Source organism: Lethenteron reissneri, chromosome 30 (assembly GCF_015708825.2).
Source record: "Lethenteron reissneri isolate LAM-NWPU_2019-01 chromosome 30, ASM1570882v1, whole genome shotgun sequence".
NCBI classification, from domain to species: domain Eukaryota; kingdom Metazoa; phylum Chordata; class Hyperoartia; order Petromyzontiformes; family Petromyzontidae; genus Lethenteron; species Lethenteron reissneri.
The window spans coordinates 3,641,677-3,657,128 of NC_083808.1; the positions used below are offsets into that span (position 1 = coordinate 3,641,677).

The following is a 15,452-nucleotide window of genomic DNA, read 5'->3' on the forward strand; positions in this document are numbered from 1 at the left end:
GACAGGTGAATATCAAGTACCACTAAGGTCTGGCTTTTGTTGACTAGAAACAGAAAAAACCAAGGCCGAAATATAAACAACGTGGAAATTATCAAAACCATTCATAACGATGGCTGTGTAGACAAAATAACAAAGATACAAGTTAGTGGAGGATTCGTGTAAGGAGTTGTGTTCTCACCAAGAATATTCAGGGTCACACTGAGGTTGTTTTCTAAAGAAAGGGATTGAAGAAAGAAAGCCATAAACAAACATTTGGCGAGACTATGAACCGTCTAATAAGGTTGCAAAAACGGTGCTAAATATACATTTGTGTACAAATTTGCTAAACAAGTTTGCTGAACCGAAACTAAATAACTTTGGAGGGACACCACTATAACATCATCACCATCATCACCGGCGATCCCTCAATTCGAGAATGAGCTCTGCCAGAGGTTTAAATATGGGTTCCTGAGATGACTCAGGTGTCCGATCCTGGAAACACACGTTGCCTCGTGGGTCGGATCCCCGCTGCTGTCAGGGTCATCTCCTTCATTCTGTTCATTCTCTACTCTCTTCCTTCTCTCTCTTCTTTCCCTTCTCTCTTCATCCTCTCTCTCTTTTTTTTACGATCAGTGGAAACGAGAATATGCTCGGTGTAGTCGGCACTTTGCTTCGTTCATCATTTCGTAATTTTTTTTTACTTTGCTTTATGTAAACCCCCACCTCTCGCTCACTCTCTCGCTCACTCTCTCGCTCACTCTCTCGCTCACTCTCTCGCTCGCTCTCTCGCTCACTCTCTCGCTCGCTCTCTCTCGCCTCTCTCTCTCTCTCTTTGAGCAGCTTCGAGGGCAAAGTAATTCTCCTCGAAGCGACCCATATGCCTGCTGGAGGATGTTGTCGCCGTCATGGCCGGTTGATGGAACTCTCCACAGCTTGCGATGTCCCGCGTCGGTTCTCCCGAGATGCGAGCTCTGAGTGTGTCTCTGTGGGTGGCGGGGCGGGCGGGATTCCCGACTTTGAACGGACAACAAACTGGTGACATAGAGAGGCGAGTGGGTGAGTGGCAGTTGGATGGAGTGCCTTTGAATTATTCAACGTGACAGTGGAGGATGGTGGCATCACAGGACTGCGAGGACTTTAGTGATGCCATGACCTTCACACCCTGCAGTGGACAGACATTGCCTCACGTTGACAATCGTCATATCGTGCGTCTTACTCTTAACATTAAACCCGTCTCGTCCGATCGCAATCTGATCACCCTTTTGGAATCCAGGGGACTTTTCGTGGGGGTGAGTGGGTGTGAGTAGGTTCGGGGTGGGGGGGCGAGTCGGGGTGGCCAAACTTTCCTGACGGCTCTACCCCCGAGGATGTTGGGGGTGGTAAAAGGTGGGGGTGGGACGGTGTTAGCTGTCCCCCTCCCAACCGCCTAAGCCCCACTTATGCCCATGCCAAGCGCACAACAGCCAAACCTCAGCCCCAAGCCTCTCCCATGAGATCGCCGGCCGGCCAGGAGCTTCTAATTGCTGCCTCGTGACCACTGGCACTTTCACTTGGAGGGTGTGAGAGCGGTTGTGACATTGACTTTGGAACTTGAGGTTCCACTCAAATGACCCCTCCTAACAGGGCGACTTAACACGACCGCACCCATCGTTCAAGTGAGCGCGTGTAGCGCCCCCCCCCCCCCCCGCTTGCTACATTATGGATTTATACGCAGCCCCGTGACATTTGCGTGAGTCAAAATACGATCCATGATGTTACCCGGCAGCAACGATGACTGATTCCCACCGAGACCACGCCTCGGTCGTGTGTATCGCACGCCAACGTTTTATTTGTGTTAATTCGAAACGCGACGTGGATGTAAAATGAAATGGCACGGATAATAAGCACCTCTGCCACCACAGAGAGCCAAATCTGCAGCTGCCTCTTCACGCATAAATCGAACTGCATTTGTCAGAAATAAATTAATCGTTTTTAGGCATACAGCCAATCCACTGCTCAATGAAAGCCACCACATGCCGTGCGGGTCGTGGGGGTCATGTGACCATACTTCACCACGCTGGTCCGTGCTGGTCTGTGAAGGCAGGACGCATGCACGTGGGAGAATAGAAGTGCAACACAAAGGTGAACGCTGATGCGCTGCCCTCCGCTGCTCACAACATGTCACCGCCAAAGCCGAGTGCTTTGATGGGTGACCGTCCAAGCACTACCCAGGCTCAACTCTGCTTTACTTTCGAGATCTGGCAAGATCGCGAGTGCATTCCTGTTGATTTAGTCACGGCCATTAATAATAATAATAACGCTGCAATTTTATTTCCAAGATGTAATGCTCCAAGCTTGTGCAGCAACATATCTTGGGGTAGGTCCCAACGTCTGCGATGTCTGACCAGCGTGGGGAAGAATGATCAAATCGCCCACGTGACCGACATAGCCGTGGCGAGGCCCTTCGTCCCGCAGTGGATTTGGCAAAAAGGATGAACGCGCGCGATTCACATAAAACTGTTGTCGTGTGAAGCGGGCCCGGGAATCCAGCGGTGATCGTTCCCCATTGTTGCGTTGTGCCGTAACGCGACAGCGTGAGAACGAAAGCAGATGTTACTCGGACAATGATAGCAATGTGCGCGTCTCTCGGGCGATGCCGGCGCTGGGGGCGGCGGGGTGGAGAGAGTGGGATTATGTCTCCACTGCTACGCGGCTCAGAGCAAGCAGCTTGCACCGTGCCGGAGCTTGCGCTGTCACCGACGGGCAGACAATGCTCCCGGCTGCTCCGGGAGCCAGCGCCATCAAACCTGGACGAGCGAGACTTGATTCTTGGTGGCCTTCTCGATGCGAGATTTGCCCGATGGCCGATCGATCATCTGCGAATCATAGTCTGTACACAATGACCCGAGCATCTCACAATGGCAACATTTGTCAGATGCTAAGCACTGCACCACCTCTCCCACACATTCACACGACTCACTCATCATAAACATAAGTATATTTTATTTTCCTTTGCTTTGTGATGAAATGGATTTTCAACTTAGAGATGTATACAGCTCTCTTGTGTTTATGTGTTAGGGTGAGGGTGCAGTTGTTAGCGCACTGCATTATACACCCAGGGAGTTTAATTCCCAGCCATGTCTGAACTTGCCCTGTCCTCCCCCCACCCTTTATAAACCCGTACTGACCAGTGTGGTGAAGTATGGTCAAATAACCCCCATGGCCAAAATGATATGAGCAATCTTTCCATAATTGGATTGCCAAATGCTTGTAGACTCTTATTATTCTATAATACTGTGTGCATAATGTGGTTTGCTACGTACGGTACGAAAGAAGTTCAACATACATACATTTATCTGCTGGTGTGTACATTAGCTTAACTATTTGAGACATTCACAAATTAATTACTGTAAACTGGATCCTTCCCCACCCACTTCTATATAAAAAAATATATAATATTCATTTAAATCTAATAAAAAAAACAATGTCACAGTTGCCAAAAATACGTTGCCCGGTGGCCGGGTAGCTCAGGGGTCAGAGGTCAGAGCGCTGCGTGGCACCGCTGAGATCCAGGCCTCGATACTGGGTGCCAGCTGCCCCTTCATGAAGGCGGCCTCTCAAGTGCCACGAGTTGATCGCCTCAAACTGGTGAGCGGTGACTGCAACAGAAAGCCACGTTTCATAGGTAGAAGTGTTAAAAAAAAAGAGAAACTGGCCAAACATCCAAATACTGTTTATATTTTGAAGATGAATGCGTATATTATCAAATAATGAACAAAATAATATGAAAAAAGTATATTTAATGTGCTATCTTTAAACAAAAGTCATCAGTACAACTGTGGTCCTTATTGATAGCAGAGATATCTCATGAGCAGTGGACCTTCAGATCTCTCTGGTGTGAAGAAGGAAGCGTCACCTGTAATTGTTTTTCTTCATAGCGCAGTGTAATTGACAAATCTTTTGAGTTTTCTTGTTGTTTGTGCTTGTCCACCACTGACAATGCGGTCAAAGATATTTTTTGTCTGTTTGTCTCTAACGCCAGTGGCGTACTCGAGGAACTAAAACCAAAACTTTCAGAGAACGATTTACGGAGATTTACGGCATTGCCATTTGCGTCGGACGCTCGTGTTATTTCCATGTCGTGGTTTCGATAAAAGCTTGCTTCAAATCTTGAGGAAGTGATGCATACCTGCCTTGTGACCGAGGAGGGATTTTTCCAGTCGTACTGCACGGTGACATTGCGATGTCCTGTCAGCCTGCCGGTACAAGGAAGTGAGCAGCGTTCTGCAGGGGTGTGAATGCCTCGCAGCAACACGTGCAGGATTTTAGTCAAGCGAGCAGGAGAGTCGGGGACATTCGTCAATTTCTGGGAAATGTATTTTAAACATTTTTTTAAACATTAAACCTGATTTTTCTGGCGGGTAAAGGAGCGATGTCGTACCGGTTAGTCCACTGTGTCCTGAACCCAGTCACCTGAGTTTGAATTATTTTTTATATTTTTAAAATTATTTTTACATCGATTATTTTTATATTGATGTTGGAAAAAAGGCGACCCATGAATAGAACATCAACTCTAACCCTTTTGAAGACATCTTCATGATATACAGGGACTGCTCTACTTACAAACGAGTTAGGTTCCAGTGGTCTGTTCGTAAGTCGATTTGTTTGTAAATCCAACTTTACTACTGTCGATTCCAAACGTGTTGTACGGTATCTACACTAAACACGGGAAATTACTTTAAAAGTTGTATAATCTCCTGTAGATGTAGATGCCACTGGTTCTTTATGTTCTGCCGATGTAGATGCCACCACCGCCATCTATTGCGCAGCGGTTGAACCGACGACTCTCAGTCCGAACAGGCAACTGGACATACGGACAGGTTTGTTTGTATCTCTGAAAGTTCATAAGTTGAATGTTCGTAAGAAGGAGTCCCTGTTTAACACATTTTTGGGGGATACCTCGCTGGCAATGGTGCACAAGCACACACAACAGCAAAAAATCTCAACACATTCGATCTTAAAGAGAAATCCTTTGCAACAAAGACGATGTACCTTGAAGAAGGGCCACTGCTCTAAATGTCTGCCTATCGTGTACGTTTGATTTTGTAAGGCCACAGTGTTATTGACGGATGTGTTGATGTATTGTTGTTGTTATTATGTATGTAGGCACGTCCGCAATGTTCGCGCTTTCAAAGGTGGATGGGTTCCACAGCGTCGACCGATCGGACTCGCGTAAGAATGGGTCACGCACTCGCCCCGAGATGGAGGTGCGGGATCCACAGTCAATAACGCTGCTGCTGCTGCAGATCGCTGCTGCTGCTGCAGATCGCTGCTGCAGCTGCAGATCGCTGCTGCTGCTGCAGATCGCTGCTGCTGCTGCAGATCGCTGCTGCTGCAGATCGCTGCTGCTGCTGCAGATCGCTGCTGCTGCTGCAGATCGCTGCTACTGCAGCTCGCTGCTGCTGCTGCAGCTCGCTGCTGCTGCTGCTTGCTGCTGCTTCTGCAGCTCACTGCTGCTCGCTGCTGCTGCAGCTGCTGCTGTTGCTCGCTGCTGCTGTAGCTGCTGTTGCTGCTGCAGCTGGCTGCTGCTGCTGCTGTGGCTGCAGCTCGCTGCTGCTGCAGCTGCTGCTGTTGCTGCTGCTGCTGCAGCTGCTGCTGTGGCTGCAGCTCGCTGCTGCTGTTGCTGCTGCTGCATGTTTCTGCTGCTGTGGCTGCAGCTCGCTGTTGTTGCTGCTGTTGCTGCTGCTGCTGCAGCTGGCTGCTGCTGCTGCTCGCTGCTCAGAGGCCAGAGCTCTGGGCCAGCACCACTGAGATGCTGGGTTTCTGCCACCAGTGGTTTAACTGGGCCCTCGAGTCTAATCAGTTGATAGCCTCAGCCCAGAAACCAATTACCGTATAATTGTATATACACATAGTAAAACATTCCCAAAAAAATTGGTATTGTACTTAACTTGGTTAAATTCCAGCTGCTCGGTGAGAATTAAAACCATGCATTTGACTGCTGTGCAATGTACAGTCCTCTGTGTCGGTGTGTATTGGAAAATGCAGCAACCCCCTCGTGTGGATAAAAGAGGTCACTTGGAAGGGATTCAGATGTAGTTCTGTGACATCACCTTCTGCGGTTGGGCCGTTGTCGAACACACGCGGGGGGGGGGGGGGGGCTGGGGATTCACCGCTCTGCGGGAGTTCCGAATGGACACTGTGTCCCGCCGCGTGATGCCAAGAGCGCAGTTGGATGAAGGCAGAGGATCGATTAAAATTAAAGAGCGTTCTAATCACACTGTGGCGCCAATGCTGTGCAATGAACATTCCAATGTCCTCCGCGTTCTTGTCCCATAACCCCAACTTAACTCACTGCACAGACCCCGATTCCTTCATGTCAAGTTAACTCCCCAGGAGAGAGTTTTTTTTTCTTTCTTTCCGCGCACGCAACTAATGGAGCCTAACCCAACACCGGCTAAATTATGAAGCCGGGGTCACATTGGCGCCCGCTTTAGCCCCTGAGCTCGGCTGCTCATGTTGAGTCTCACAGGGGTGACAGAATGGGTTGGTTTTTTTTTGGAGGCTAAACAATAACGCACTGTTGCCTTGAAAACACCCCAAGTGCCGTTACGAAGCACCTGCTTCACTCGAGCAAGTGCCCCCGGGAAAGGCGTTGCATCATGGAAAGTAACTTTTCGTGGAAAAAAGAGAACGTCGGACCCGCGTCACCCGAAGTCGCGAGATTACGCGCGGAGATACATTTCTCGGCAGGTAACAAAACTGAAATACGACGTTTCGGGTGCAACACAAGCGTCCGTCATCAACATACGTACATTTATCTGCTATAACCTTTTTAACAGTCTGCCTCAGCAGCAGACCACGCTTTCCCACCTGATGACGGACGCTTGTGTTGCGCCCGAAACGTCGTGATTTATTTTATTTTATGCCTACGTGACTTTACCGAAAGAACCAAAGAGTAAGGTAATAAAAACTAGGGGAATCGGCTCGGCCCGGAGAGTCGGTGGTCACAGAGCGACCTCAGACGCTTCAATATTTCCTCTATAACGGCTCGTTGATGAGCTAAACGCCCCGAAGTGAATGTTGTCGAACCTGCCGAACGCTGCCCACGTGGAGCCAAACCGTTTGCATGGCCGCAGCGTCCACGTGGCCTGCGTAGAGGGACAGAGCGGGGGGAGAGGTGGGCGTTTGGACGTGTGGAAACCTCTTGCTAGCACGCGTGGCATTTGACACCGGTGGGCAGTCACCGCCGTCACACGACACCAGGGTGGCACGAGAACCAGCGTCACGTGACGAGGGTGGCACTGGAACCAGCGTCACGTGACGAGAGTGGCACTGGAACCAGCGTCACGTGACGAGAGTGGCACTGGAACCAGCGTCACGTGACGAGAGTGGCACTGGAACCAGCGTCACGTGACGAGAGTGGCACTAGAACCAGCGTCACGTGACGAGAGTGGCACTGGAACCAGCGTCACGTGACGAGAGTGGCACTGGAACCAGCGTCACGTGACACGAGAGTGACATTGGTGTTGCTAAGCGAGGAGGTGATTGGTTGCTTGTTGCCGTCTACAGCGTCCCCTCGTTATTCGCGAGGGGTGCGTCCCAGAGGTGCTCGTCAACGGCAAATTTCGCGGATAATGACATTGGATATCGTACGCGCAACGTCTGTGGATGCTTTTGAAAGCTTTGAGACGTTATCTCTCATTGTCTCTCTCGACTCTTTGTATTTCATCACTTGATCTCATCACATTCTCAACGTCGCATTCTCTCTCGCCACTTTCTTTCTCACTCTCTGCCTCTCGATGCAGTCGTGCCGAGTTCCAGATGCGGTTCGCGAACAGCCCAAATCATGGATAGCAAGTTCGTGAATAGCGTGGGGATACTGTACAGTTCTTTGTCAATCCACAGCTTGATGATGGTGGTGGTGGTGGTGAAGATGATGATGATTAAAGCCTCCCTATGCTTCTCGGCCATGAGGGTCGTTTTACCATACTTCACCGCGCTCGTCAGCTTGGTTTGGCAAACAGGGAGGGGGGTGCTGGTCCGGGAGCTGATCAGATTTCAGGCGCCACTGACATTATCCGTGGCTGGAAGCAAGCTCTGGTCGCTTGACACTTCAGGCAGTGTGCTAACAATTTAGCACCGCGCTCCACCTAATAGTGATTTTTTTTTTCAAACTTGCAGTATTTTTAATAATTCGCTTTTTTCATGTGTGTTCTTTTTTTAATGGTATTCTCTCCGTTGTTATTTTGTTTACACCTTGGAATCTGTTCGATATTTTTGGTGACCCAAGACCCGGTTCAGGTATCGGAACTCACGCGGTCGGACTCGTAGCGTAGCGCGCTAACCACCGGGTCAGCGCTCCACCACACTCAACCGCTGTGCCTGGGGGGAAACAATTATCTGCGTCCATCTGTACATACGTGTGAGGCTAACTCACACCCGTGTTCAGACAAATACACAACATATCCACTATAACAACAAAATGTGGCGCGCGGCTTCCCAATACCACTGTCCCTCATCTGTACAGCTTTGGATAAAGGATAGGCAATGAAATACAGAGCAAAGACTTGCAGGGGTATTGGAGGTATAGGCGGGCATGGACAGTTACACCACTGGTGCACAAATACTGCACTGGATGTGAGGGGTGGTTAATTGATCAGAGCGGGTATGTGACAGTCGCACTTAATGACGTCTCACTCTGATTACAAAAAAAAAAACACACAGCCAGTTAATAAAATAAACAAAAAGTAACGTCATGCCATGTACACCAGTGCAGTCTGCGCGCATGAGATCGATCAACTGTTTGGCTCGCGCACAATATGTGCGCGCGTCCGTTTGCGCGTTCGTTTGCAACGGTTTCCACGTTCGGTTTGGCTCTGTATCCCCCACTGCGTAGGTTTGCGCTGTGCAGCTCTCTGGCGTGTTACGCGCGTTGCTCGGCATAAATGTTGGCTGCAGTAGAAAGCAGCAACTGTCGCGGCAGCAGCAGCAACCGGCATCGCGATTTAATCGGTGGAAGAAAGCAAGATGCTCAATTCAGTTGCCGGTGGAAGCTCCGAGTGCGTGGAGCGAAACGTCGGACATCGAGCTGAACAAAGTGCGGTACGACCCGAAAACGCATATGGAGCGCTATATAGCTCGGATTCAGAAATTATCTTCCTGAAGAAGCTCCGGGCACAAGGAGTAAACATTGGAGGCTGTACGGAACAATTCTGGGTAAGGGTTGCCACCTCTCCTGCATTGCCAGGATCATCATCTTATTGAGGTTTGCTGTGAGTTTAACACATAGGCTTTCGCGACCAATATCATCCAAAACACAAATCTGGCCGTCGCCTGATGAAGCTTGTTGTAGTTACTGGCGAAACGTCGTACTCGGAGTGTAAATGTTGTGGCTTGGCTCTCCAATACACCGGTGTGCTGTACTAGTGACGAATTGGCACGTTCTGTTTACGTGACGAACCTGACTAATTGGCTGTGTCGGGTGGTGGCGGGTTTAACGACACATTTATATATTTACGCGATCTAACGCCCAAAAACATGTATTATGGAGGTTTCCTGTCCTGAAAAAGATTTTGTCTTCGCAAAGCATGGAACACTAAAAGTAGCAATTCTTGTCAGTTATTCCCAGGATATGTCCTAGCATTTTGTATTACATCCCAGTGATGGACACCCTACATGCAATTGCATTCATCAACACACAAAGGCACGCATTGCATGTACGCAAGCTCTCGGCCTTATCCAGACCACGAGCTCAACATAACTGAATGTGTGGCCGTATTACAGTTCAGACCACCAACTCAACGCGTTAAGAAAATGTGGCTCACCCCAAAAAGCAGCAGCGAAGCGAAGACGCAACTTATCGTGTCGGCGTCGTTCTCACTTGGACTCATCAGTGCGCACAGTTACAGTAATCTGCGTTCACTGTTGCCATGTGCCTCTGTGAGCCCTACATGCGGTCGAGCGCGAAAACACACAGGAGTTGATTTCCCATGAAAGAGAATTGAGCCTCCCTCGCCCCCCAATGGGTTTGGCTTGCCAGCTTGTGTTTGTTAAATGTGGTGGGCATGTGCCAGGCTCCGGCGGGTCTGTCCACAGAGTAGCGCCTGCTCACCCCTCCCTCCCTCCCCTCCCTCGCTCGCGTTGTTGGCCCAGGTTGTCTGCTCCACGCCGACGGCCAGCAACTCCTTTGTGCGTCCCAAGTTTCAGTGGTACGAATAATAAAATATATAAATGGCTTTATTTTAAATCAAATTAGGGATTAAATTTGTGGCTTCAGCAGCCAAAGTTACAGAGCCAGGCTCTAAATAAATACATTATTAGTTTCTAGTGCGGCAGTGGGCAGCATGAGAGAGCGAGATCATAACAAAGTGATTTTGAGCAAGTTACTTATTTTATCCTTATTTATGTATTATTATATTTGTTTACCCAGGGAAGCCTCACTTCGTGTCGAGATAAATTCACAAGATGGTCCTGCAAGGTGTTCGCAGGAGGGGGTGATGTTGCAATGTTTAACCCTAATTGAGTAGCATGCACGTATTTGTTTGTATTTGGATGCTTGACCGATACCAGTTACGTTGATTTAGAAAAAAAAAATTGGGGGGGGGGGGGGGTTATGGGAATAGGTAGGAGAACCCAGAGGAAATCCATGTAGAACGAGTGGCTAACACACAAACTCCATGCAGAAAGGCACCCGAGTGGAGAATCAAACTCAGGCCTTCTTTCTGCGAGAGGCAAAGGTCACCACTGCACCACACCGATGCCTTCTCATCCATGGTACTTAATGACTGCTTAGCTTTGCGATTCGTCACTTCGCACAGGAATCCCACGCATGAGAAGACCGTTTAAGTTGTATTTTATTTTTATTATCCAGCAGCGTTAATGTAGCTCAACAATAACAACAACTAAGAAACCTCGTTGAAATCACTTGTAACGTTTTGTTAGAATCTAAAACAGGGCTGTAACAATTCAACACCCCCCCCCCCCCCACCACATCCAACAATTAAATTAATACAATTAATTATTGTGATTCAGCATCACGGTTCGATTCAAGAACTCGGTTCTCTGCTTTTAACATCGTGGTGGCTGCAGAGACCTCTCGTGCTGAACTCACTAGCGCACAACCGCATGCGGATGGAAGTACGTCGATGTTGACACACGCGTATCGTGAACCCTGCTGTGAATCAATGACTCGTTACGCCCACAATACTCTACTTAAGACCCAAACAGGGGGACTTCTTCACAACTTTGGCAAATCGCCTGAAGAAGCTGGTTGCAATCACCAGCGGAACGTCACGATGCTCAAATTGTCAATGCTCTGGGTTTTCTCTCCACCACACCGGTGTGCGGAAGTAGTAACGAATTGGCACGTTTTGTTCACGCGACAAACCTCACTAATTGGCCGTGTCGGGTGGTGGCGGGTTAACGACACTTTTATATTCACGCGATGTAGCCCAAAAAAAAAAACCTTTCCTGTTGATAATATTGCTCGCGAAAGGCTGCGCGTTGAACTGAGATAATTCCACAGAGTCATCATATGTTATACACTGAGCCATCTTGAGAAAACGAAGCTTCAATGTTTCATTGACGATTATATTACTCACAGCAGTGTATCCACTTACCGAATGAAGACCTCCGCAACAACACCCTGTCAGTTACGTGGGGGGTCGTTTCACCATACTTCACCACGGTGAAGGTGGGAGGGGGGGGGCATGAGGAGACATTCAACTGTCACGCGCCGCCGTTTGTTCCCCATCGCTGACATCATCGCTGCGGTGGCTCGGAGATGTTAGCTACCTCGCCTGGTGTACAGGAGGTCGTGGGTTCGATCCCGACCCTGGCGCCTGCTGCTGTATATTTGGAGTTTACGTGCCTCTGTCCCCATGGTCGCGTCGATTTTTTTTTGGCTGCTCCGGTTTTTCCCTCCACGTTTAGAGACATGCGTTATTTTATTATTCGGCTGCTATACATTTCCACACGATAAGCCACTTTGTTGAGCTATCATTCGTGGCCATGTCGTTGCTGAAAAAAAAGAGATGTATAGCTCAGTTGGCCTTACCTGGTAAAACAATAAAAAGTTTAGTTTTTGTTTAATAGTTTAATCCTGCAAGGCTCTTCATAGTGCAGTGCACTGACTATGACGCCACCACCCCCCTTCCCCCACCCAAGGCTCTGTCATAGCGCTGGAAATATCTGACATGCGCGGTCCAGATAAAGTTTGGCGCCTTTGAGTAATTTACACTCACATTTTGACACGATGCGATTAAAGTGTACGTTCAGGGAGTGTATCGCGACCGTGCATTGATGTCACGAGTTGTTTCAGTCGATACTGCGAAATCTGTCAAGCTAAACTGTGGGGTGTGCATTAACTCGAGGCTCACATTCTCACTGCGATATTACTTTGAATCCCTGCAGCAAACTTCGTTGGACAATGAACAAAAAAAACCAGACAAAGCCTCTCATTTATCACGTGAACTCATACGCTTATTTTTATTGTTACGCATCACATTTAAATTCCGAAAATATTTTTCACGCATAAAATGCCCTCGACACGAATAACTGTTCACTATTTTACGACGATGACCAATGCATTTATATATTTTTATGGTAGCTACATACATACAAACCTACATATACATATATACAAACATACCTATACATACATGAATACCCACATACATACAAACACATATACTTTCACCTGTAGCGGCACTGAAATAAAACATTAGTACGGACCGCACAATCGTAATACACATTCGAACGTATCGAAAATGATTAAGTGCATATTTAAACGGTTCTAGTTCAAAGGGGATTCTTGTATTCCCAGCCCTCTGATAGACGCACAGAGCGCTGCATTGTTACCCGACGTTAGCACTTGATTTAATTCAGCCCCCCCACCCCGCGCCCTTGATTAATGCTACCATTTCATGGAAAACACGCTGCGCTAATGCGTTGCAGCAGGTAACCGCTGTTTGTGTTGTGTGTGGACGTTCTGTTTCGCTGCGTGGAGAGGAGGGGCGAGGGGGGGGTTGGTGGCACAATGCGTGGTATTGTCAACGCGTGCTCTCGTATTGTGCTTGGCTGTCGGGCAAGAACACGAAGGGGTTTTTTTTCTGCGCGAAGGTTTTTTTTTTGGGGTGCGCAGAGAAACACATTATTATTATTATTATTTTTTCGTTAAGCAAAAAAAACGAAAGGCGGCCCCAGGTGGAATTATTTTTCTTGAAATTCCTGAGATTGTACGAACAAAAAATATCTGCAACCTGAAATCTCTACAAATCCTGACTTGTGTATAGCACACGACCGGTGACAACGAGAAAGAGGCCACCGGGGCAAGTGTTGACCACCCCGCCGCCTCCGTGGGTGATGTCTGCTGATTGAATTTGCATAGAAGCTGGCCGGGAGCCAGGGACATTCCCCCATTCTAAAAGAAAAACAACATTGCGAGCTACCCTTCTGGCCCAGTGCATCTGCATGCATGCATGCACGTGTATGCGCATAAGCTATGTGTGTGTGAGGAGTGGCGGCTGGCACAAAAGCTGCACCCTACAAATCCCTCTCCCACCTCGGTTGGATTCCTGGCCACGTTAACTCGTGGAACTTGTCCTGGAATAGCCGCGGGCGAGATGAGATGAAAATTATGACCATCCGCAGGGTGTTAACACTTTATCGGTCCGGCAGAGTTACTGGGTCCTATTGTCCACGTGTACTATGCCAGGCCTAATTGGTACTCACTAAAACAGCAACTTAGGGTGCGGCAGTGGTGCATTGGTGAGCGCGCTGCACTAACCACTGGACCTAAGTTTGATTCCCGGCGATGACGATCGTCAGTGGGGAGTGACATCAAAGCCAATCCTCGACCTTTCACGAGCCCACACCGATCAGCCCTTGAGGACTGTAAAGTCGAGCCCCCATGACCGACACGGTGCGGGAAGGCCTCTGTGACATCAAGCAGTGGATCGGCAGTGTTAGAAATCGCCTTATATATATAAACACAACCACTGGGAGTGTAGTGCACAAGGTGACGCTGTGATCTTGACTTTTCTATAATGTATATTAATATATGAATGGTGCATGGTTGTGAATAAAACCACTTTTTTTATCCTGACGAGCTATTGACCTAAGTTTGTTTTATGTATTAATGTTAGCAACAATAAGAACGTCGAGCAGCAGGTGAAGACACCTGTTGTTGTACGGTACTTGTGACGAGGAGACTTTGAGCTGGTCAAGAAGGATCTTTATTGTCAACGCCAACTCACATCACACTTCCACTCGATATCAAAAACCCACCTCGAACCCTCCAACTCCGTTCCCTTTTAAGAGCCCCCCCCCCGTCCCACCAATCCCCCCCTTTAATAATCCTTCTCGCACCAGTCCGACCAAAGTGTCCTCCACTCAATAATCGGATTGCGTGCTCACGTGACACCTGTGACCCTTAACCCGTGGCCGTGCGGTGTTTGTCCGAACATTCTCGACACTTCGACGCTCTTGGCTCTGTGTACCCCACCTTCACAGATCCGTGCCGAGCAGCGTGGTAGGGGGAGACATCATCCAGCAGTGGGTTCTCACACAAGGACTGTACCATGTCGGTGACGCGTGATGTGGTTAATGAATTGTATTTGAACAAACATTACAATCTCCCTCTCTCTCTGTGAGCCCGTTCACACTTTCAAATGCGGAACGTCGGAAAGGCAACATTGCGTATCGCACAGGTGGGCGACATCGTGCAGAAATGTAAAGGTATTTTCTTCAAACACTTTTCCTTTGAGAAGCCAACAAACTGAGAACTGAAAGGGAAACAAATCAAGTTCGTTTGTCCGACTGTACCCAGACATGGCTTATCGTTTTTCAGGAGCTTCCAAATCTGGTTTTGTCGGTTTTGTTCCGTGTCGGCGTGCTGCGCGAGTGAGTGGCCGTAACCTGAGATGACACCAGACTATGCTGAACTGCATGCAAAACTTGACTCTTTATTTATTACTTTACACATTATGAGTCTATTGCGCCGTAAATGATGTTGCAGCTGTTTGTCTTTTTAAATCCTTTATATTAAGTTCACTTGCTTGCTTGCTTGCGCGCTTACGACCGTGCAAATCTTTCGGTCGTTTTTTAACCCATTTCCCGTGATCCAATCGAGCTGACATTTTGCACACAGACTCGTTGTGCGTTACAATTTATTTTCGTGAAATTTTTTTTCCTAAATTTTACACTTTTTAGGAACATTTTTTTTTATATTTAATTACCAATTGCTTAATGGTGGCAGGCAATCATCTGACCCATAGGTGGCAGCCATCTCAAGCCAGAGGACGAGAGGACTCTAGCCACCACGCATATAAAGGATTTATAGTAAAAAACTTTGTTTTTACGGGTTAATTTTTTGTTGTTGTTGTTGCATCCCCCGCCCCGCTCCTTTGCAAGAACATCGGCACACTTATAATGAAGGCTGCAGAAACCCCCTATTCAGAAAACAGAGTTGCTCGTGTTAGACACGTGAAGTG

The 15,452-nt window shown here is 48.2% G+C and overlaps 1 long non-coding RNA gene across 1 annotated transcript; it reads right to left on the reverse strand.

The window, feature by feature from the left end:
* Positions 1 to 3,104: 3,104 nt before the first annotated feature.
* LOC133349418 (uncharacterized) lies at positions 3,105 to 14,051 on the reverse strand. Its single transcript, XR_009755946.1, has 3 exons — positions 9,786 to 14,051; positions 8,277 to 8,343; positions 3,105 to 3,617 (listed from the first exon to the last, which is right to left on the reverse strand). It is a non-coding gene; the product is annotated as an uncharacterized LOC133349418 (long non-coding RNA).
* Positions 14,052 to 15,452: the final 1,401 nt, after the last annotated feature.